This window comes from Suncus etruscus, chromosome 6 (assembly GCF_024139225.1).
Source record: "Suncus etruscus isolate mSunEtr1 chromosome 6, mSunEtr1.pri.cur, whole genome shotgun sequence".
In the NCBI taxonomy this organism is placed as follows: Eukaryota; Metazoa; Chordata; class Mammalia; order Eulipotyphla; family Soricidae; genus Suncus; species Suncus etruscus.
Window position 1 is genome coordinate 58,792,785 of NC_064853.1, and position 23,332 is coordinate 58,816,116.

The following is a 23,332-nucleotide window of genomic DNA, read 5'->3' on the forward strand; positions in this document are numbered from 1 at the left end:
CCTGCCAGTATAACAGACCCATGTACGTTTAGATTGTTAAAGTTTAGGTCCCTTGATTCTCTTGTTTGACTTTGGGTTGGCTATTTAGTTCTATCCTTATAAATTTTTTTAAAAAATTTATTTTATGGAAACAATTTTGATCTACACAGTCCTTCATAGCTGCATTTCAGATATACAGTGAGTCAGGCCCACCACTAGTGTCAACCTCCCTTCACCAATGGACCCAGAGTGCATCCTATACCACCTAGATATTGTTTTTAGATTTCCTTGTAGTTTATAACCCAAACTCTTCCTTATAAATAGGAGTGCTTTGAGTATGTTTGTTTGTTTGTTTTGGTGGCAGTGGTGGGGTCAGTGTTCAGGATTTATTACTCGCTCTGCATTCAAAGATTACTCTTGGAAGGGCTTTGGGCTCCTGTGACCATATGTGGTATGGCTGATTTCATGTCCGACACGTGCCCTGATAGTACAGCCATGCTGTACCATCACTGTAACCCATCCTTGAGAATATTTTAAATAAATTTAACCTACTTCTGAGATAGCAACTATAGTCACTTTGTTTATTAAACAAGTGCTATGAAGAAAATATTCCAAAGAGTTAATGGAGTTACATAATAGAAAGTGATTGAAATGTGATTACTTTTTAAAAAAAATTGAAAAAATTATTTAAAGTAGAGGAGAAAGAAGAAGGAAAATGTTCCATGTGGAGAAGAATTTAACATAGGACTAAGTTTCGTGGCAAATTTTAAAATGAATGGTTTGGGAAAAATGTGACTTCGGAGCTGAGAAATGGAAAATGGCCAAAGAAGTCTGAGAGGCTAGATTTTATTTTATTTTATTAATTTACTTTATGTTAGTTTTTTGATTTCTAATTTGCTTTGTGCATTGAGTAGTTTAATACCTTTTCTGGTTATAAAGTTATTTTTCTCTTGCATGTGCAGACAGTGCACTTAATTAAATTTTAATTTTCCACTAGTCAAAGCCAACAAGGCCAAATAAATACATTTTCGAAAGAGCTATGACTTGCAGTTTTTTGTAAAAAAAAACTTTTTCTTTCCTTCTCTTTCTTCTTTCTTTCTTTCTAAGGCAAAAGCATTACCTCCATTCTATCTCTCCAGTTCCTCCCCTATTTTTCTTTTAATTATGCAAATTGTCTGGCATGCTAATAACAGAAGGGAGGAGCAAAAAGATCTCAAAATGATCATTTGAAGCCATTAGAAATGGATCTCAGCATTATTGTAATAATTCCAGAGACAATAGAGTTAAGGGCTGAAGGACCAGCTCACAATATGCAGATCACCACAAAAAGTGCTGAATGCTGATAGGGAAATAACCACCCGAACAACTAGCATGACAATATTAATGAATGAGAGAAGTAGAATGCCTGTATTGAATACAGGCAGGGGAGGGGCAGAAGGGAGATCAGGGGCATTGGTGGTGAGAATGTTGCACTAGTGAAGGTGAGTGTTTTGTTTAAGACTAAAACTCGACTACAATCATGCTTATAATTATGGTGCTTAAATAAATTATTTCAATAAAAAAAAAGAAATGGGACTCAGAAATGGGTCTCAATTAAGACCTTGGATATTTAAGTCCTGGAGGGCCAGTGCAACCCAGCCATTGTAGGCCAGGTATCTAATATTCTTTATCTGTCTCGAGTTCTGGTCTCCACACTTTCAATGAAGAAATATGGCAGGAAAAATAAAAGAAAAAAGAAATTGTTAATTATAATATTCTATATTTTAATAATGAAAACAGTAATTTTTTTCATTTTACTTCCTCTCTTGAAAATTTTAAATTGGGACTTTGATGGTTTTAATATATAATATGATCATTAGCCACATTATTTATTGGGTATTGAAATGTGCCTTTTTTACATTCATTAGTGCAAAATGCATGTCCAATTGAAGAAAAAAATGAAAAAGATGTAAACATCTCCTTAGTAATTTATATAGATTATATTTCAAATTATATTTATTTATGGTAAATTAATATACTAAATTTAAAATTTATTTGTTTTGGGGCCACACTCGGAAGTGTTCAGGAGCTACTGTTGGCTCAGTGTTCAGAAATTACTTTTGGTAGGCTTGGGGGACCATATAGGATGCTGGGATAGAAAGCAGGTAGGCTGTATTCAAAGCAAATGTCCTATATACTGTGCTATCACTCAGGATCATATATATTGAATATTTTAAAAAAGAATTTGGATATAGATTAAGACATGACTGAGGACAATGATTTTGGTGTTTCATTGTTTAGTGTTCCCAGCCACCTCCTCTTCTCTTCAGGTAACCTCAGTTCTATTATCAATACTCACTGACTTTGCTTTTATTAATATTTTTGTTTTCGTTTGGGTCCAAACCCACTAGTGGCCAGTGGGCTTAGGGAACCATGCAGTGTTAGGGACTGAGCCGAAGGTTCCGCTGTGCATAGCAATGAATGCACATCAGTCCTTTAAGCCATTTCTCTGATCCCTTTCATCACATTGCCCATCTCTCATCACTTTAAAATTTTGAAACAAATTTTTTTTTTGGGCCACACCCGGCAGTGCTCAGGGGTTACTCCTGGCTATCTGCTCAGAAATAACTCCTGGCAGGCACGGGGGACCATATGGGACACCAGGATTCGAACCAACCACCTTTGGTTCTGGATCGGCTGCTTGCAAGGCAAACGCCACTGTGCTATCTCTCTGGGCCCAACAAATTTTAAAATTCATTTTGTTTGCCCATCAATTTTATAGTCTTAGATTGTACACACAGGTCAAATGAATCCACACTTGTATAACTCCTTTTGCTTTGCATTATTCCCATGTGTTCCTTAATTTTGTTTCAAAGAGAAAAAGGTTATACCCTTTACTATATTACATTTCCTCTGGCAGTTATTATATGTACAACGTAAGAGAGATCATCCTGTGATTGTCTTTCTTTTGATGTAGTTCACTCAACATCATACCTTCTAGTTCCAACCAGGTTGCAGAAAATTTAATTATTTCATTGTTCTCTGCAGCTGCATAGTATTCCATGTATATTTGTACTACATCTTCATAATCCATCCATTTGTTGTTGAACATCTAGGTTGATTCCATATTGTCTCTATTATAATCAGTGCAGAAATGAATAACAATGTGCATATGTCATTTTGAATGAACTTTCAAGATGGGGAGAGATACCCCAAACTGGAATTGCTGGATTATAAGGAAGCTCAATTCTAAGTGCACTGAGGACTCTATTTTATTTTTCACAGGAATTAAACCAGACAATATTTTCACCAGCCGAGGGGATAAGATTTCCTTTTTAACTACATTCCTTCTAGCACAGGTTATTTCTATTATTTTGATATGTGCCATCTTCACTGGTGTGAGATGATACCTCATTGTTGCCATATTTATTTTCCCTAATGATAAGAACTTTTACATGTGCCTATTGACAATCTGCTTGTCTTCCTCTGAGAAGTGTTGCTTTAATTCCACTCCCTTTTTAGATTTTTGTACTTGTTTTTTGTTTATCTTTGTGAATACTGTATATATCCTGGATATCAAGCTCTTATCTGAAGTGATGAATGTGAATTTTTTTTCCTGTTCAGTTATCTGTCTTTTAGTTTTATCTTGTGTTTCTTTTCCCATGCAGAAACTCTTTAATTTCCTGTAGTCCCATTTGTTTATTTTTTATTTGTTGTTTTTTAGAGTATTAAATTATTAAAGATGCTTTTGAGGTACAAATCTCAGTGAGTTTTGCCTATATTTTTCTCAAAGTAGTTGGTTACTCCTACCATTTATATTAGTTGGATCTCTAGGTCTTTGATTCACTTTGAATTAACTTTACCCAATTTTTCCAGCACCATTTGTTGAAGAGGCTATATTTACTCCATTTAATGTTTCTCAGCTCCTTTATCAAAAATTAACTGTCCATGTATGTGGAGTTTTACAATTGAGTTCAATTCTAATCTGTCGATGAAAAAGCCTATTTTATTCCACTACCAGGCAGTCTAAATCAGTATAGCTTTATAATACAGTTCCAAATTATGTGATGAGATGCCTCTGTATTTAAAATTTTTTTTAAACTTTATTTATTTATTTATTGGTTGGTTGGCTTTTGGTCCACACCCAGTGGCACTCAGGGGTTACTCCTGGATCTGCACTCAGAAATCGCCCCTGGCAGGCTAGGGGACCATATGGGATGCCAGGAATCTAACTAGGTCCCTCCCAGATCGCATGCAGGGCAAACACCCTACCGCTGTGCTATCTCTTTGGCCCTACCTATGCACTTTTTAATTTTCAATATGACTTTGGACATTTTGTAGTCTATTCTGATTCCATGCACACTTCATTATTGACTTTTCTAGGTCCTTGAATGTTATTTGAATTCCAGGATTGCATTGAATCTACATAGTAGTTTATGTAGGATAAGTATGGCTGTTTCAGCTTTTTATTCCTTTATTCTTTTGGCTGTATAATTGCTTTTCATACTTTCACTTTGTATTTATCCTTTAGGTTTAAGTGTGCTTCCCATAAGGCAGCAGATCTGTGGATTTTCTTTCCTGATCCATCCAGCTACTCTGTCTTTTTATAGGAGAGTTTAGGAGAGTTTTCATTGACATTGAGAGAAATTAATAATATATAGGGCTGTGCTGCCATTTTAATGTATATATGTGTGAAATCTAGTTTGCAAGAGTCTGTTTTTATAGGCGACCTTTTGGTAATTCTTTGAGAATTCCTTTAGTTGTTACAAACTGCCAGTTCTTGTTTGTCTAAAAGGTCCTTATCCTTTCCTCGTGTCTAAAGGATAGTTTTGCAGGGTAGTGACTCTAGGCTGGAATTTTTTTTAATTCAATACTTTAAATATGTCATTCTACCTTTTCCTGGTTTGTAAGATATCATATAAAAGATCTGTATTTATTCTTATGTTGTTTCCCTTATATTTGACGTTAGTCTGTCTTTGTCTTTAGATTTTACCATTTTGATTACTATGGTGTTGGTATTGGTGTTGTTTTGAGTCTATTTTGTTCCATACTCTTTCAGTCTCTTGAATCTGTGCAGAAGCCTCTCTCTCTAGAGATCAGTTCTCAGTGATTATTTCTTCTGTTAGCCATTATTCCCCTTTTCCTTTCTATTATTTTTTTTTATCGAGACCATTGTGAATTACAAGTTCTTCATATTCCCATCACCAATGCTGACCTCCCTCCTCCAAAATTCCCAGTGTGCATCCATACTGCCACCCTTAGCCCCCTGGCCTACCAGTGTAACAGGTCCATTTTAAGTTTAGATTGTTATAATTTGGGTCTCTTGATTCTATTGTCATTGACTTTGGCTTGGGTATTTAGTTCTGACCTTTTTTTCTTACCAATGTACCTGAGACCACTTGACCCCTGGGCTGCATCCACTTTTTTCTTTTCTCAATTTGTAGAAAGATGCAGAAATATGAGGTAAAAGAAAATAATTCAAGTCCCAAGTTTCTATGCAAAAGGTGGAAGGCCCTTTTTCATAGATACAAATAAAATTTATAAAAGGGGTGCTCTTTTTTTTGCATAGGCACAGCAAACGTTGGGGAAATAAGAAAGGCAATACCCTTTGTATGAAAAAATAACAGGGTGTCTCTACCCATGAAGCATACTGTCAAAAGACTGACTATATGCTCCAGGCATACTAGTTGTCCAATCCCAAAGTCTTTCTTCATGGTCCCAGGAAAAGTTCTATTCAATTGTGGTTGTAGCAGTCAAGCTTCTGAAGTTAGAGATCTTGGATTTTTGCACAGATCTTATGTTGAAGCCAGGGTGTCACGAAGCATCTTCTGGTTTCATCTCACTGTTAGGTAATAAGGCAGGGAAACCTGCCCTTAGAGCAAGTTGTTGCTGTTTCCCTGGTCATAGGGTGCTATATGAACCCACCCTGGAGCAAGTTGGTGCTAGGGTGGCATTAGGGTCTCCCCCTGTGGAAGTTTGATTCCTGGTTCTGGTGCAGAAAATCATGTTGGTGCCAAGGTTGGGATCAAAGGTTCAGGGTTGAATGGTAGATGTCTCATCAGCCGAGGTCTATGTTGAGTCACTATGACAGTGAACAGGGTGAAAGGCATCTCTGCACTATAGAATTTAAGAGTTCCTATCCCTATTAGATAAGAACTTCTTTCTTTTTTCTTTTTATTAAATTTTATTTATTGAGGACATTGTGAATCGCAAGTCTTTTGCAGTTGTGTTTCAGGCACATAGTGACAGTGAATTAGGGTCATTCCCACCACCATTGTTGACCTCATTCCACCATAGTTTCTCTCATGAATCCCAAACCTTCACCCCTAGCTCCTTGGACTACTAGTGCAACAGGTACATTTTGTGTTTAACTTGTTATTGTTTGGGTCTCTTGATTCTGTTGTCATTAACTTTGGCTTGGCTTGGGTATTTAGATCTGACCTCTTTTTTCCCCCCACTCAATGTAGAACTTCTTTCTACATATAAGATTTCCCCATTTTAATGTGCCTACACAAAAATGAACAATGCTACATAATATTACTGGTGCAAATGGGGATAAATATAACAAGCTAAACAATCTTTATAACCTGGTTCTAACCTGAACTCAGATCCCAAGAAACACTTATCTAGTAGAATTTCCTAATAAGCAGATACAAAAAGAGATGGGGAAAATGACCTCTACATATGGAAATATACACTAAGAATTATAACTATTAAGGAAATACATCTACAGAAATATACAAAGGAAATATAGATATCCCCTTTAAGTTGTTTGAGATAGTCTGGGGTGGGGGATAAAATTAGAGCACAGTTTGTGCCATGGTCTTGTGGAGTCTGAGAAATGGTTTGCAGAAGTCAGGGATCAGGTAGTGTCATTGATCTGAGGGTCTCTCCAGAGCTGAATTCAATAATAGTAAGCAACAGGCCACAGTGAGTGGAGGTGGGAGAAAGGGGGCCGCATAGGATGAGTCAGTAGGAACAGTGGCAGCAGCTTCTTCCTGGGCTGAAACAAGGCAGGTTGGGAGGCTGTCCTTTCACTTTGGGAGTTGGCTAATAGTTTGCTGGGGCAGGGGGGATGTTCTGGTTCTGAGGAGTTAAGAACTGAGTGTAAAGAGGATTAAATAGGTAGAGATGACAGATCAGGGTTGAGAGGATGAGAGGATAGAAGAGGATTTCTAAGGTGGTAGGCAAGGAAGGGGGAAAAAGAGGGGTTATATATCAGGAACTATGTACAACATATACAGGCATTATGTACATTACAGATTAGACAGACAGACATAGGTGTCCACCACACACACACTCATGCACATCCACATAGACAGACATTGAAGATTGATTTGTATGCGTTGCAGTTGAAGAATTGACCCTTATTGAATGGGTCAGTGCACTTAAAAAATGTGAGGCCGACACATTAGGGAGAAAGATTTTCCAGTTTCTAGGTAAATTATCATTGGTGAGGGTGAACTTTGCTAAATAAAAGCTTCTGGGATTAGATTGTTCATGGAGCATTTTAGGATAGGCATAACTTTCATGTCTAGAATATTAGAGCAATATGGTTGTAAGCACTATAAGAAGAGTATACCCGATATAGTATAGTCTACACTATCCTGTGTGTCCAGGTTTTTTTTCTGAAAGAAAATTGACAACATGGGCATTATGATATGATAGTAAACTAGCTTGAATTGAAAAAAAATTTTGCAAAAACATACTCAATGAATGGGGACTGTAACAAAAATCTATGGTGTGCAGTTGCCTATTTCAATTGTCTCTGTGTACATAAACATTAGATCATAATAGTAGGAGTAATCAAAAGAAAAATGGATAGGTTGGAGTATTTTGTCAAGACATTGCCATATTGAGCATTGTATTGGAGTCTAATATGATATAGCACTGAAATACAAAACTAAGGTGACCAACCTATATCTCTATATCTCCAAGAACCACTGTGGATAAAGCAGTTAAATAATTGTTATAGACATATTAAAGTTATGACACTAAAACATTTTTTTTTGGTTTTTGGATTATACTTAGCAGCATTTAGGGGTTACTTCTGGCTCTATACTCAGAAGTCACTCCTGACAGGTTCGGAGGACCTGGGATTCGAACCACTGTCCTTCTGCAGGCAAGGCAAATGCCCTACCTCCATGCTATCTCTCCTGCCCAACACTAAAACATTCTTACAATGAGCACTGTAGTGGGAGTCCCTGGCTTCCAAACTGATTCTGCACCTGTTTCTGTGAATAAAAGCATTAGAGCATTATTATAGACCTCTACAATGGGCAGTTGAGTGAACACCTGTTAAGTCTAAACAGCTGTATCCATTGCTTCAGGTTTCTTTGAAGTATAAAAGAGAATAAAGGATTTTGTATTTTTCTCCTTTCATTCAATTTGTTTCCTGCTCCTCCATATACCCTGGCACCTACAGTGTTCAAGATACCTACCATTTAGGCTATTGTGTTTCTTCTTGCTGATATTCTATTACATATAAGTGATATCATTTTGTATTTATCTTGCTTCTGACTTACTTTACTTAACATAATATCTTCTAGTTCCATTCATATAGCTGAAAATATTATGATGTCATCATTCCTTACACTTATGTAGTATTCCATTGTATATGTGTACCATATCTTCATGATCTATTTATCTGTTGTTGGACATCTAGGTTGATTCCAAGGTTTAGCTATTATACTAAGTGCAACAGTGAATAACAGTGTTCATACATACTTGTAGATAAATATTTTTCTGTCCTGGGGATAGGTACCCAAAAGGGGGGTTGCTGGGTCATATGGCTGCTCAATTGTGAGTTTAGTGAGTACCCTCCATACTGTTTTCCTTAGGATTAGACCAGACAGCATTCCCCCAGCAGTGGAGGAGAGTTCCTTTCTCTCTCTCTCTCTCTTTTTTTTTTCCTGGTTTTGGGCCACACCCGGTGACACTCAGGGGTTACTCCTGGCTATCCACTCAGAGTTGCTCCTGGCTTGGGGAACCATATGGAACACTGGGGGGATTGAACCATGGTATGTCCTAGGCTAGCGCCTAGGCAAGGCAGACACCTTACCTCTAGTGCCACCAACACCGGCCCTGAGAGTTCCTTTCTCACAGCATTCTTGACAACTGATTGTTCCCAGTAATTTTGGTATGGTGCCATCCTCACATGTATAAGATGATATCTCATTGTTGTCTTGATTTTCCCTTTCTCTTTTTACCAATATTTGCATTCCTGTGACTCAAAGATTATTCCTCTTGTTATTATCTATCACAAATCTCACATTCTCTTCCTTTTATTTATGTCTTTTCTTTTGTCACTTTTTTCTTGATGATGGCCAGTATTTTGTCCTTCAATATTACTGATATAGTCCTCTGCATGTTGAATTCTGTTGTTATGGCCTTTTTAATTCCTCAATTCCTATTTGTATGAACTTTTTTTTTTTATTTAAGTATTTTATTTCTTTTTTTAATTTTTTTTATTTTTTATTTTTTTTAATTTATTTAAACACCTTAATACATACATGATTGTGTTTTGGGTTTCAGTTCATGTAAAGAACACCACCCATCACCAGTGCAACATTCCCATCACCAATGTCCCAAGTCTCCCTTCGCCCCACCGGACCCCCCGCCTGTAAACTCTAGACAGGCTCCTCCATTTTCCTCAATACCATTCTCATTATTAGGACAGTTCAAAAATGTAGTATTTCCCTAACTAAACTCATCACTCTTTGTGGTGAGCTTCCTGAGGTGAGCTGGAAACTTCCAGCTCTTTTCTCTTTTGTGTCTGAAAATTATTAATTACAAAAGGGTGTCTTTCATTTTTCTTAAAACCCATAGATGAGTGAGAACCATTCCTGCGTTTTTCTCTCTCTCTCTGACCTTATTTCACTCAGCATAAAAGATTCCGTGTACATCCATGTATAGGAAAATTTCATGACTTCATCTCTCTGACAGCTGTATAATATTCCATTGTGTATATGTACCACAGTTTTCTTTAGCCCATTCGCCTGTTGAAGGGCATCTTGGTTGTTTCCAGAGGTCTTGCTAGGTAATATAGTGCTGCAATGAATATAGGTGTAAGGAAGGGGTTTTTGTATTGTATTTTTTGTGTTCTAGGGTATATTCGTAGGAAGTGGTATAGCTGGATCGTATGGGAGCTCGATTTCCAGTTTTGGAGGAATCTCCATATTGTATGAACTTTTTTGATACTCTGATTAAGTTCCTCTTTTTGGTTGAGTTGTTCTTTTTTTGTTGTTGAAAGAATCACTGTTATAATAACTTTAATTTATTTTGCATCTTACAGAAGTCTATGAACGAATGATTTTAAAAAAGCACCTCCTTATCCCATCGTGTTTCTGACAGTTGTTAAAAGTAGGCAATGAGTATGTCAACTGCTTGCAAATCGGCATCTTGCAAGGATATCGGACCAACCAGCCACATGCCAAAGAAGTTGGCAGATTTCTATCTTGTCCTTAATACAATGGTAAGTATTCCACTCTGATGGTAAACCTGTTCAGACACCAAAACTTCACAACACACTTCGAAAAATCAGTGGTTGATCAGCAAATTAAGTTAGCTTTGGCACGGAGCTGTGCTCGCTTGCTGTGACAGCCTGGAAGCCGGTTTTGATGCTGGCAACAGAGCATCGAGAATGAACAAGTTTCGCACTGTAAGAATAAAGTCGGGTGTCCTTTTGCAGGATTGTGTCCTGGTGATCGGCATGTGTGACAGGTGACATATTCCTTGATATATCTTCTCAAAACATTTTCTATCTGTTTCTGCTGGAATCTTCCCTTGATTACAAGCTGGTTATTACCGTCTATAGAACCACTTGTACCCAACTCAGCCAATAAAAATGCAAGGAGATGTTTGGGTTGCCAATGTATAGTTTACAGATATCTGTAAAGTTGACAAAAGAAGTTTTCTTGGTTCCCCTACTCGAACACTTGCGGAGGTTTCATCACAAATTTTCTTTTCTCTCTCCAGCAACCATGTCAGGGTTCTTTTCCCTCATGATGTTAAACACTCGATTCAGTAACTCCTCATATGTGTAGTCTCTTTCTGAGCCTGCCCACGCAGGGCCTGTCTGGTTACTGAATGAGATACCATCATCTTTTTTGCTGTCTTCATCCTCTAAAGCTTCATCTTTCTCTAATATTTCATCTTCATTTGGGAATTTGGCATTCTTCCTTTTCTTCTTTTTATTGCCAAGCATAATGTCAAGGTCATCCTCTGGTTCAGCAGTTTCTTGAACATCACTTTCAATCTTAAGATCCTTTATACCTTCTTCAGCTTCATCAATATCAAATATCTTTTTTGTTTTTTTCTTCTTTTTCTTCTGATTAAAGAAGTTCAAGTCATCTAGATCATCCGAAGCATCTTTTTTCCTACTGTCTTCTTCATCAGCTTCTACATCTTTGTCCTCAGCTGGCTCTGGTTCCACTTCTTTTGTTTCTGAGGGCTGAGTTTCTTCTGTCTGGGCATCCCCTTCTTCATCTAACATAAAAGGCTTCTTCTTCTTTTTCTTCTTGCTCACAGTAGGATCAAAAATCATCTCGTCCCCCGACATGGCTGCGTCTCGAGCGGGCACGGCGCGGCCTCGTCCAGGCATAAGGTCCGTCGGTCCGCCCGTCAACAACCTCGTCCGCCGCCGCTGAGTTGTTCTTTTTAATGATTGACTTATTTTCATGACCATTGTGTAGAGCATTGCTTTAAATTCCTCAGGCTTTGCTTGAGCTCTATTTCTTGGCAGGACATGGTCACTACCATGTCTACCAGAGCATGTGAATATTTTTTTTCTTCATCATTTTTAAAGATATGGGGCCAGCGAGGTGGCGCTAGAGGTAAGGTGTTTGCCTTGCAAGCGCTAGCATAGGACAGACCGCTGTTTGATCCGCTGGTGTCCCATATGGTTCCCCTAAGCCAGAGGCAATTTCTGAGTGCTTAGCCAGGAGTAACCCCTGAGCATCAAACGGGTGTGGCCCGAAAAACAAAAACAAAAAAATTTTGTGGGTGCTATGATTTGAGATTTAGATTCCCAGACCTGAACTGTTTATATTTAAGCACAAAATTACTCTCTGTAATCTGTTAATCTAACAATGTCAGTGCCCTAACCTTCCATTTCATACAATATTCATTCAGGAGAATAACAAGTAATTCTGTTTACCTAGAGGACAATTGTGGACATATATAGTTTTTCTGGGGATGGGGGGGGTCACACCAGGCTGCGCTGAGTGGTTACTCTTGGCTCTATGCTCAGAAATTGCTCCTGGCAGGTTCCAGGGACCATATGGGATGTCAGGATTCGAACCACCATCCTTCTGCATGCAAGGCAAATGCCTTACCTCCATTCTATCTCTCCAGCCCCAATTGTGGACATATTTGAGGCAAGAGATCAGAACCAGAAACTCTTGGGAGTTAGTGGAGTGGAAGGGGGGGGGAGAATGTCTAGCAGACAGCCTAGTGTCCTCGTAGTTTTGGTTTGAGAGGCTGGTGGTGGTTTGCAGGCTTCAAGACGCAGGGGAGCCAAGGAGAAGTGGTACAAGTTGTGGGGACAGTGAGTGGGCTGGGATTAGAACCTCCACACACCTACATGACAAAAAAGACTGGTGTTTGCATTTGTCCTGGGTTCTGCCAGCAGGCTGAATGAGGGGCTTTCCAGTGTAAGGCAGCAGCTTTATATTTTTTTTTTATAGTAGTGTTTGTTTCAAAATTTCTATTCACTTTTGGGTTTGATTTTGTTTTGTTGTTTGCTGTTAATGTGGCCTCCTTATATAACTTGGCTTATTTCCCCTTATGGGAAGTCTGATGTTCAAGATCTCCCTATTCAGTCTATTGTCTTTTTGCTCTATTTATACCATTGTATATCATTTATGCCATTACAATATCTCTAATGCTAATATCATGTCATATTCTTCTATGTTGCTTTCTTTGTGCTTTATGGTTTGAGGCCTATCTAATCTTCAATACACTTAAAAGTAATTTTTTTTTTGGGTTTTGGGCCACACCCAGTGGTGCTCAGGGGTTACTCCTGGCTATCTGCTCAGGAATAGCTCCTGGCAGGCACAGGGGACCATATGGGACGCTGGGATTCAAACCAACCACCTTAGGTCTTGGATTGGCTGCTTGCAAGGCAAACACTGCTGTGCTATCTCTCCTGCCCCTAAAAGTAATTTTTGTATGTGGATTAAAGAATAGCCTGGTTTCCATAAACAATTCATATATATATATATATATTGTGTATACCCCTATCATGTATTACCTCTCTCCTACCCCTGTGTCTCTTCTACCCCCTCATCTCCCAATCCTGATCCATTATCTTCCCCTAATTTAACCCTCTTTACCCTTAGTTCCTAACTCTGTAGGCACCCAGACTGACCTCCTGCCCCAAAAGACCACCTTCCAGCTCCTCAGTGAAAGACACCCTCTGGGTCCCAGTTCTCATGCCTCGGCAAAGAACTACAACCAGCACACCTGCTGACTCATGCTTGAGTCACCCCCCACCAAATTGTGGACTATTGCATGATACAGGAATCAGCTTCAGCAAAACCCCCAGCTCAAGGACACTATAGGGTTCTGTAATGCCGCAAAGGATGTCTCAAACTGAACTCCAAGGCCTGTGATACAAAAAGTACCTTGGCTTTTACTCCCCACAAGAATATATCAAAAGACCTAATTGGGAGTCTTATATTGCCTATGGAAGCTCAATACCTGTATAATAATACATCTTAAGATTTGTATTCTTAAATATACAGGTAGCCTCCTCCACCACTTGTTTTCTTTTCTTTTCTTTTTAACTCAGTTTTATTTATTTGTTCTATTTGTTTATTTATTTATTTTTAGGTTTTTGGGCCACACCCGGTAATATTCAGGGGTTACTCCTGGCTATGCACTCAGTTGCTCCTGGCTTGGGGGACCATATGGGACACCCGGGGATCGAACTGTGGTCTGTCCTAGGCTAGCGCTGGCAAGGCAGACACCTTACCTCTAACACCACCATGCTGGCCCTATTTGTTCTATTTTAATATATACATTTTATTCTCTATCCTTACCATTTTTGGCACTGCTTGGTACAAAAAGCCTTGACTGGGATAAAAGCGCATATCAAAACCAGATCACAGACTGTGTGTCCAGCCTGTCATCCTTACCCAGAATAGCACCAGCAACAAAGTATGATACCATACGTTTTTGTATGGGCACAGTAAAAAAAAGGGGAAACCATAGACACAGAAACAAGATCTTATCTTCTAGGGATAAGAACTCACACTTTTTATAGCAGAAGGGTTCCTCCCATGCTGAACATGTGTCATGTGGATACAACGCAGTCTCCAGGAGATTGGGCAGTGTTAGTCCAATCCCAAACCCCAGATACCAGGCGTAGAACTGATACAGCTCCAGGCAACACCACCAGGAACTAAGCTCCATTGGGAGATTTATAACACTGCTCTGGCACCAACTTGTGCCAGTTTTGATATGACAACGAGGAATGGACAACTTGACCTAAGACCAGGTTGCCCTATCACATCACCTAACACTAAATGGAAATCAGAAGAGGTATTGTCCTTTGAGCTTTGAAAAATAAGAGCACCAACAACACAAAACTGACTTTGACAACCTTGACTGAACAGAACCTACCTTGGGACCAATAAGGAAAACCCTACCCTAGGCTGTAGCCCAGGACTCCAACAACAACAATAAGATGTCTTATTGCAGAGGTCCAACTTGAACAACAGAGACTGAGCAGAACCTTTGGATCCATAATATCCTAGGCTTCGGCTTAAGGACTGAATGAAAACAGGGAGCAAGTGTTACAGAAGACTGAACACAACAACAATGATGGATAGGAACCTCTAGAACCATAAAGATTCTATCCTAAACCCTAACCTATAACCTGCGCAAATACCAAGATCCCTAGCTACAGTGGCTTGATTTTCTCACACACACAACTGAGAGGAAAGTTTCCTGGCACCACAAAAAAGCCTTTGGGATGGGGTAATGAGTATATATGGAGCCATGATGGTATGCTTCAAGGATGGAGAAACCCTGAATCTCTTAGGCCATGGGAATTCCCTTTCTTCCCCAATGTTTACTGTGACTATGCAAAAAAAAAAAAAAAAGTGGGGAGAAAGCCAAACCCTGCCACTTCAGCACCCCTACTTTTTCTTGTTTTGTTTCAATTTGTTAGTCTTTGACTTTATTTTCCTTCTCTTTTTTCTTCCACTTTTCTCTTTCTCTTTTACTCTTGTGGTTATTATTTGGTGATTTATTTTTATTTTTATTTACCAGGTGCATTTTTCTTTTTTCTTCCATTTTTCTTTCTTTTTTTCTTGTATTTCTCTCTTTCTTTTTTTGGCAGTTGTTACCAATTTTTTTTCTCCCTTTTTTCTTATCCTTTTTTTATTTCCAATGACAGTGGAATGGATGCTCAATCAACAAGCTGTAAAGTGGAGACCAGTTGCACTAGCATTCTGAGGGGTAACGGAGGGAGATATGGAATACATGCTGGGAACAGGGGTGGAGGGAGGACAGCACTGGTGGTAGGAATGCCCCTCATTCATCATCACTATGTACCATAAATGATGCAGTGAAAGATTTGTAATGCACTTTGGTTATAATAAAAATCCATAAAAAAAAGAATAGCCTGGTTTCACTTTTTTGCATGTGAATGAATATACAACACCTAAGAGATATGCTTTTTTTTCTCCCCTGAATGTTCTTAAACATTCTTAAACATCTTCAAAGAATAAACAGCATTCTCCAAACAAGTTGAAGAAGAGATATACAAATGGAAAAATTTTAAGTTAGGAAGCTTCTGCACCTCAAAGGAAATAGCGCCTAAGATACAAAAGCCACCCACAGAATGGGAGAAACTATTTACCTAATATTCATTAGACCAGGGACTAATCTTAAAAATATACAAGGTACTGACAGAACTTAATAAGAAAAAAACATAAAACCCCATCAAAAAATGGGGAGAAGAAATGAACAGACACTCAAAGAAGAAATACAAATGGCCAAAAGGCACATGAAAAAATTCTCCACATCACTAATCAGCAGGGAGATACAAATCAAAACTACAATGAAGTACCTTCTCACACCACAGAGACTGGCATACATCACAAAGAACAAGAACAATCAGTGGGTGGGGATGTGGAAAGAAAGGAACTCTCATTCACTGCTGGTGGAAATGCCATCTAGTCCAACCTTTATGGAACACAATATGGAGATACCTCAAAAGATTGGAAATTGAGCTTTCATTTGATCCAGCCATACCACTCCTAGGGATATACCCTAGGAACACAAAAATCTAATACAAAAATTTCTTCCTCACACCTATATTCATTGCAGCACTTTTTACAATAGCCAGACTCTGGAAACAACCATGATGCAGCAGATGAATGGCTAAAGAAACTGTGGTGCAAATACACAATGGAATATTATGCATCTGTCAGAAGAGATGAAGTCAAGAAACTTTTCTATACATGGATGTACATGGAATCTATTATTCTGAGTGAAATTAGTCAGAGTGAGAGAGAGACACAGAATAGTCTCACTCATCTATGGGTTTTAAGAAAAATTAAAGACATTGAAATAATTCCCAGAGATGAGGGCCAGAAAGACTGGCTCAAGTTATGAAGCTCACCACAAAGAGTGGTGAGTGCAGTTAGAGAAATAACTACACTGAGAACTATCATAACAATGTCAGTGAGTGAGGGATATAGAAAGCCTGTCTCAAATACAGGCAGGGGTGGGGGAGGGAGGAGATGGGGACATGGTGATGAGAATGTTGCACTGATGAAGGGGGGCATTATTTTTATGACTGAAACCTAACTACAATCATGTTTGGAATCATGGTGTTTAAATAAAGATATTATTAAAAATATTTATTTCGGGCTATAAGCAGTACTTTGCAGAAGCCAGGCCCCCTGTTTGTGACATCAGGCTGGAAAAATCTACGAAACTATGCCTGCCCAGTGGGGCCCGACTGTGAAAAATCATGAGTGCTGACTGTGTGTGTCTGTCTCCTGTCCTGTCATGTGAAACTCTTTGGAGTGGGCTGAAAAGAGGCTCCAGAAGAGCATGGCCACTCTGCTTCACTACGTGGCCGTGCGCTCTTTCTAAGGAAAGAACACCACCGCAACAAGAAGAAAAAATTCTCACTAAGAACTGTGCTGGATCACTGAAGCCCAGCATTTCTCTCCGGACTGTCTTCTCTGCTTCGTGCTTGGGCCTAAGGTTTGATCCTGTGTGAGGCTTCATCCACGGAGGACTCCCCTCCCTTGGAGGCAAGTCAAGCCACCCAGAAAGGATAGAGCCAGAGGAGTGTGGCTGCATACATCATTTAACCAATGAATACAACCACAACATGTAGAAAAACCCACAATACAAGTGTGACAATGGGGGAAACAACGCAGGCCAGCATCAGACATAGAGAATGAAGATGACAATTCTGATGACTAGATAATGACCAACCAACTAATCAACCTCTCAGATAAGGACTTTAGACAAGTAATATGGAAGATGCTCAAAGAACTCAAAGAAACTCATGGATCGAGTTGAACAGAACACTAACAAGAACCAAGAAAATATGAAGACAGAAATCACAAAACTCCAAACTGAAATAACATGTCAACTAACAGGCCTGAAAAACTCAGTATACAAAGTGAATGACAAAATGGATAAGCTCTGAGACAAGGTAACAGAAGCTAAGAATAGAATTGGTTCTGTGGAAGGTGAGATAAATAACAATTCCATACAGCGGGAGAGATTGAAAAAAAAAAACTTAAAGCAAATGAACAGACAATGGAAAAATTAGTCAAAGAATGGGAACAGATGAAAATAGAAGTCTATGATAAGATCAACAGAAACAACTTAAGAATCATTAGAGTCCCAGAGACCCAGGAAGAAAATTTCCAAAAAAAATCAACAGTCAAGAATATCATTAAAGAGAAACTTCCAGAGCTAAAGAATTTATGTGATCAAATCCTGCATGCTCGAAGAGTACCAACCGAAAGAGACCTCAGAAAAAAATGCCCCAAGACACATCCTAGTCACAATGACGAATCCCACAGATAGAGACAGAATTCTGAAAACAGCAAGATCAATAAGGGAAATTACATTCAAGGGAGCATCATTGAGATTTACAGCAGACCTGTCACCAGAAACACTCAAGGCCAGAAAGCAGTGGTGGGATATTGTGACAAGACTGAATGAAATGAATGCTTCAACTAGAATACTGTACCCAGCAAAACTTACTTTCTGGTTTGATAGAAGAATACATGGTTTCAAAGACAAACAACAGCTCAGAAACTTTACAGACACAAAACCAGTCTTAAGAGAAAAACTGAAAGACCTAATTTAAGACAAGACTAACCAAAAGACACACCAAATTTCTATATAAAGATGATATTAAATCCCAGGACAATTCTTTTTCTCAATGTCAATGGACTAAATGCACCAGTCAAGAGACACAGAGTGGCTAAATGGATCAAAAAACTCAATCCAACCTTCTGCTGCTACAAGAAACACACCTGAATAGTCAGAACAAACATAGACTCAAAATAAAAGACTGGAGAAAAATTATCCAAGCAAACAACACCCATAAAAAAGCTGAAGTGGCCATACTAATATCAGATAATGCAAACTTTATACTCAGAAAGGTTGTAAGGGACAAAGATGGACATTTTATATTAATCAAAGGGTATGTAGAGCAGGAAGAAATAACTCTCCTAAACATATATGCACCGAATGAAGGGCCAGCAAAATATTTAATATAATTGTTGAAAAATCTGAAAAATAATATCAATAACAACACAATAATTGTGGGGGACCTTAACACGGCTTTGTCAACACTGGATAGGTCAACCAGACTGAAACCCAACAAGAATATACTAGACCTGAGGAGAGAAATGGAAGAAAGAGGCCTAGTGGATATATATAGGACACTCCATCCCCAGAAACCTGGATACACATTCTTCTCCAATGTATATGGGATATTCTCCAGGGTAGACTACATGCTGGCACATAAAACATACCTCCATAATATCAAGAGGATAGAAATATTGCAGGCTACCTTCGCTGACCACAAGACTCTGAAATTATTTGTGAATTCCAAAGGGACTCAGAAGAAAAACCTTAACACCTGGAAGTTAAACAGCCTCATACTCAATAACCAGTGGGTCCGAGATGAAATCAAGGAGGAAATCAAAAGGTTCCTGGAAACAAATGACAATAAAGACACAAACTATCAGAACTTATGGGACACAGCAAAAGCAGTACTGAGAGGAAAATTTATAGCTTTGCAAGCACACATCAGGAAGGAAGAAGGAGCTTACCTGAGTAGCTTAATGACGCAGCTCATAGAACTAGAAAGTGCTCAACACAAGGACCCAAAAATAGGGAGACAGAAGGAAATAACAAAGCTGAGAGCAGAAGTCAATGAAGTGGAAACCCAAAAAACAATCCAAAAGATCAACGAAAGCAGAAGTTGGTTCTTTGAAAAAATAAACAAGATTGATAGACCACTGGCAAAACTAACAAAGAAAGAGAGAGAGAAACTTGATAACTCATATTAGGAATGAAAAAAGAGAGATCACTACTGATATGGCAGAGATTCAAAGGGTAATCAGAAACTAATTTGAGAAACTCTATGCCACTAAAAATGAGAACCTGGAAGAAATGAATAAATTCTTGGACTCTTATAATCTTCCACGGTTGAAGGAAGAGGATGTAGCATATCTAAACACCCCCATCACTATTGAGGAAATCAAAACAGTAATAAAATGTCTGCCCAAAAACAAAAGCCCAGGCCCAGATGGATTCACTAATGAATTCTTTCAAACTTTCCAAGAGGAACTACTACCAATCCTGGTAAGACTCTTTCATGATATTGAACAAACGGAAACACTTCCAAATAGCTTTTATGAAGCCAACATCACCTTGGTACCTAAACCAGATAGAGATGCTACCAAAAAAGAAAATTACAGACCAATATCGCTGATTAATACAGATGCAAAGATCCTCAACAAAATCCTGGCAAATCGGATTCAGTGCCTCATTAAGAAGATCATCCACTACGATCAAGTAGGTTTCATCCCAGGAATGCAAGGCTGGTTTAACATCCGTAAAACTATCAACACAATACACAACAAATCAACAACAAGAAAAATAAAAATCACATGATCATATCAATAGATGCAGAGAAAGCATTTGATAAGGTCCAACACCCATTCTTGATCAAAACTCTCAGCAAAATGGGAATGGAAGGAACCTTTCTCAATATAGTTAAGGCCATCTACCACAAGCCAGAGGCAAATATTGTCCTCAGTGGAGAAAAACTAAAAGCCTTCCCTCTAAATTCTGGCACAAGACAAGGCTGTCCTCTCTCACCACTCCTATTCAACATAGCACTGGAAGTACTTGCTATAGCGATTAGGCAAGAAAAAGATATCAAGGGAATCCAGATAGGAAAGGAAGAAGTCAAGCTCTCGCTGTTTGCAGATAACATGATACTCTACTTAGAAAACCCTAAAGTCTCTACGAAAAAGCTTCTAGAAACAATAGACTCATATAAGCAAGGTGGCAGGCTACAAAATTAACACACAAAAATCAATGGCCTTTCTATACACCAATAGTAATAAGGAAGAAATGAACATTAAGAAAACAACCCCATTCACAATAGTGCCACACAAACTCAAAAATCTTGGAATCAACTTGACTAAAAATGTGAAGGACCTATACAAAGAAAACTATAAAACTTTGCTCCAAGAAATAAGAGAGGACACATGGAAATGGAAGCACATACCTGCTCATGGATTGGCTGGATTAACATACTCAAAATGTCAATACTCCCCAAAGCATTGTACAGATTTAATGTGATCCCTCTAAAGATACACATGACATTCTTCAAAGAAGTGGATCAGACACTTTTGAAATTTATATGGAACAATAAACACCCTAGAATAGCTAAAGCAATCATTGGGATAAAGAATATGGGAGGAATTACTTTCCTCAACTTTAAACTGTACTACAAAGCAATAGTTATCAAAACAACATGTTATTGGAATAAAGACAGGCTGTCAGATCAGTGGAATAGGCTTGAATACTCAGAGAATGTTCCCCAGACATACAATCACCTAATTTTTGATAAAGGAGCAAGAAATCCAAAATGGAGCAAAGAAAGCCTTTCAACAAGTGGTGTTGGCACAACTGGCTAGCCACTTGCAAAAAATTGAACTTAGATCCCCAGCTAACAATATGTATAAAGGTTAAATCCAAATGGATGAAAGACCTCAATATCAGACCCGAAACCATAAGATATATAGAACAACACGTAGGTAAAACACTCCAGGACATTGAGCCTAAAGGCATCTTCAAGGAGGAAACTGCACTCTCCAGGCAAGTGAAAGCAGAGATTAACAGATGGAAATATATTAAACTGAGAAGCTTCTGCACCTCAAAAGAAATAGCGCCCAGGATACAAGAGCCCCCAATGAGTGGGAGAAACTATTCACCCAACAACCATCAGACAAGGGACTAATCTCCAAAATATACAAGGCACTGACAGAAATTTACAAGAAAAAAAAAACATACAATCCCATCAAAAAATGGGGAGAAGAAATGGACAGACACTTCGACAAAGAAAAAATACAAATGGCCAAAAGACACATGAAAAATTGCTCCACATCACTAATCATCAGGGAGATGCAAATCAAGACAACTATGAGGTACTACCTCACACCCCAGAGATTGGCACACATCACAAAGAAAGAGAACAAGCAGTGTTGGCGGGGATGTGGAGAGAAAGGAACTCTTATCCACTGCTGGTGGGAATGCCATCTAGTTCAACCTTTATGGAAAGCAATATGGAGATTCCTCCAAAAACTGGAAATAGAGCTCCCATACGATCCAGCTATACCACTCCTAGGAATATACCCTAGGAACACAAAAATGCAATACAAAAATCCTTTCCTTACACCTATATTCATTGCAGCACTATTTACCATAGCAAGATTCTGGAAACAGCCAAGATACCCTTCAACAGATGAATGGCTAAAGAAACTGTGGTACATATACACAATGGAATATTATGCAGCTGCCAGGAGACATGAAGTCATGAAATTTTTCTATACATGGATGTACACAGAATCTTTTATGTTGAGTGAAATAAGTCATAGAGAGAGAGAAAGACGCAGAATGGTCTCACTCATCTATGGGTTTTAAGAAAAATGAAAGACATTCTTGCTATAATAACTTTCAGACACAAAAGAGAAAAGAGCTGGAAGTTACAGCTCACCTCATGAAGCTCACCACAAACAGGGATGAGTTTAGTTAGAGAAATAACTACGTTTTGAACTATCCTAATAAAGAGAATGTATGAGGGAAATAGAAAGCCTGTCTAGAGTACAGGCAGGGGTTGGGTAGGGAGGAGGGAGATTTGGGACATTGGTGATGGGAATGTTGCACTGGTGATGTGTGGTGTTCTTTACATGACTGAAACCCAATCATGTATGTAATAAAGTTGTTTAAATAAAAAAAAAGAAAAAAAAAGATTTCTGCCATCAAAAACTTTCACAAACTACTCTATTAGATGGCTTGAAGATCTCTAAGAATGGAATATTGAAATTCACAGCAGTGGCTTTCAATTGAAACCAAATAAATCCTAATTTTTCCTGTATTTAAAATGGATACTTAATATCTAATACTAAAATGAATACCCACAAAATTAAAATGAATATTACTCTAAAATATATCTATTATATAACATTTCTCCAATTAAAAATATCAAAAGGGATCTAAAGGTGAAACTTTTAAAGTATATTAATATTTTAACAATGAATGCTTTTGTTTTTTTGGTTTTTGGGTCACACCCGGCCTTGCTCAGCGGTTACTCCTGGCTGTCTGCTCAGAATTAGCTCCTGGCAGGTACGGGGGACCATATGGGACACCAGGATTCGAACCAACCACCTTAGTTTCTGGATTGGCTGCTTGCCAGGCAAACACCGCTGTGCTATCTCTCTGGGTCCATGAACACTTTCTTAACCATAGTAATACTTTCATTGCTTTACATTATTACTTAGTAAAAGTAATACTACTTTTAATAAAAATAACACTTTAAATATATTCTATCTGATTCAGTGCTGGGCTTTTTTTTTTTTTTGTATTACTTTAGAGATCCCAAATTATAGGAGACCAGGGCCCGGAGAGATAGCACAGCGGCGTTTGCCTTGCAAGCAGCCGATCCAGGACCAAAGGTGGTTGGTTTGAATTCCGGTGTCCCATATGGTCCCTCGTGCCTGCCAGGAGCTATTTCTGAGCAGACAGCCAGGAGTAACCCCTGAGCACCGCCAGGTGTGGCCCCCCCCCCAAATTATAGGAGGCCAAC

General features: G+C 38.6%; 1 pseudogene; it reads right to left on the reverse strand.

Moving 5' to 3' along the window:
- Positions 1-10,508: 10,508 nt before the first annotated feature.
- LOC126011771 (eukaryotic translation initiation factor 2 subunit 2-like) lies at positions 10,509-11,593 on the reverse strand (annotated as a pseudogene).
- Between the last annotated feature and the right edge of the window lie 11,739 nt (positions 11,594-23,332).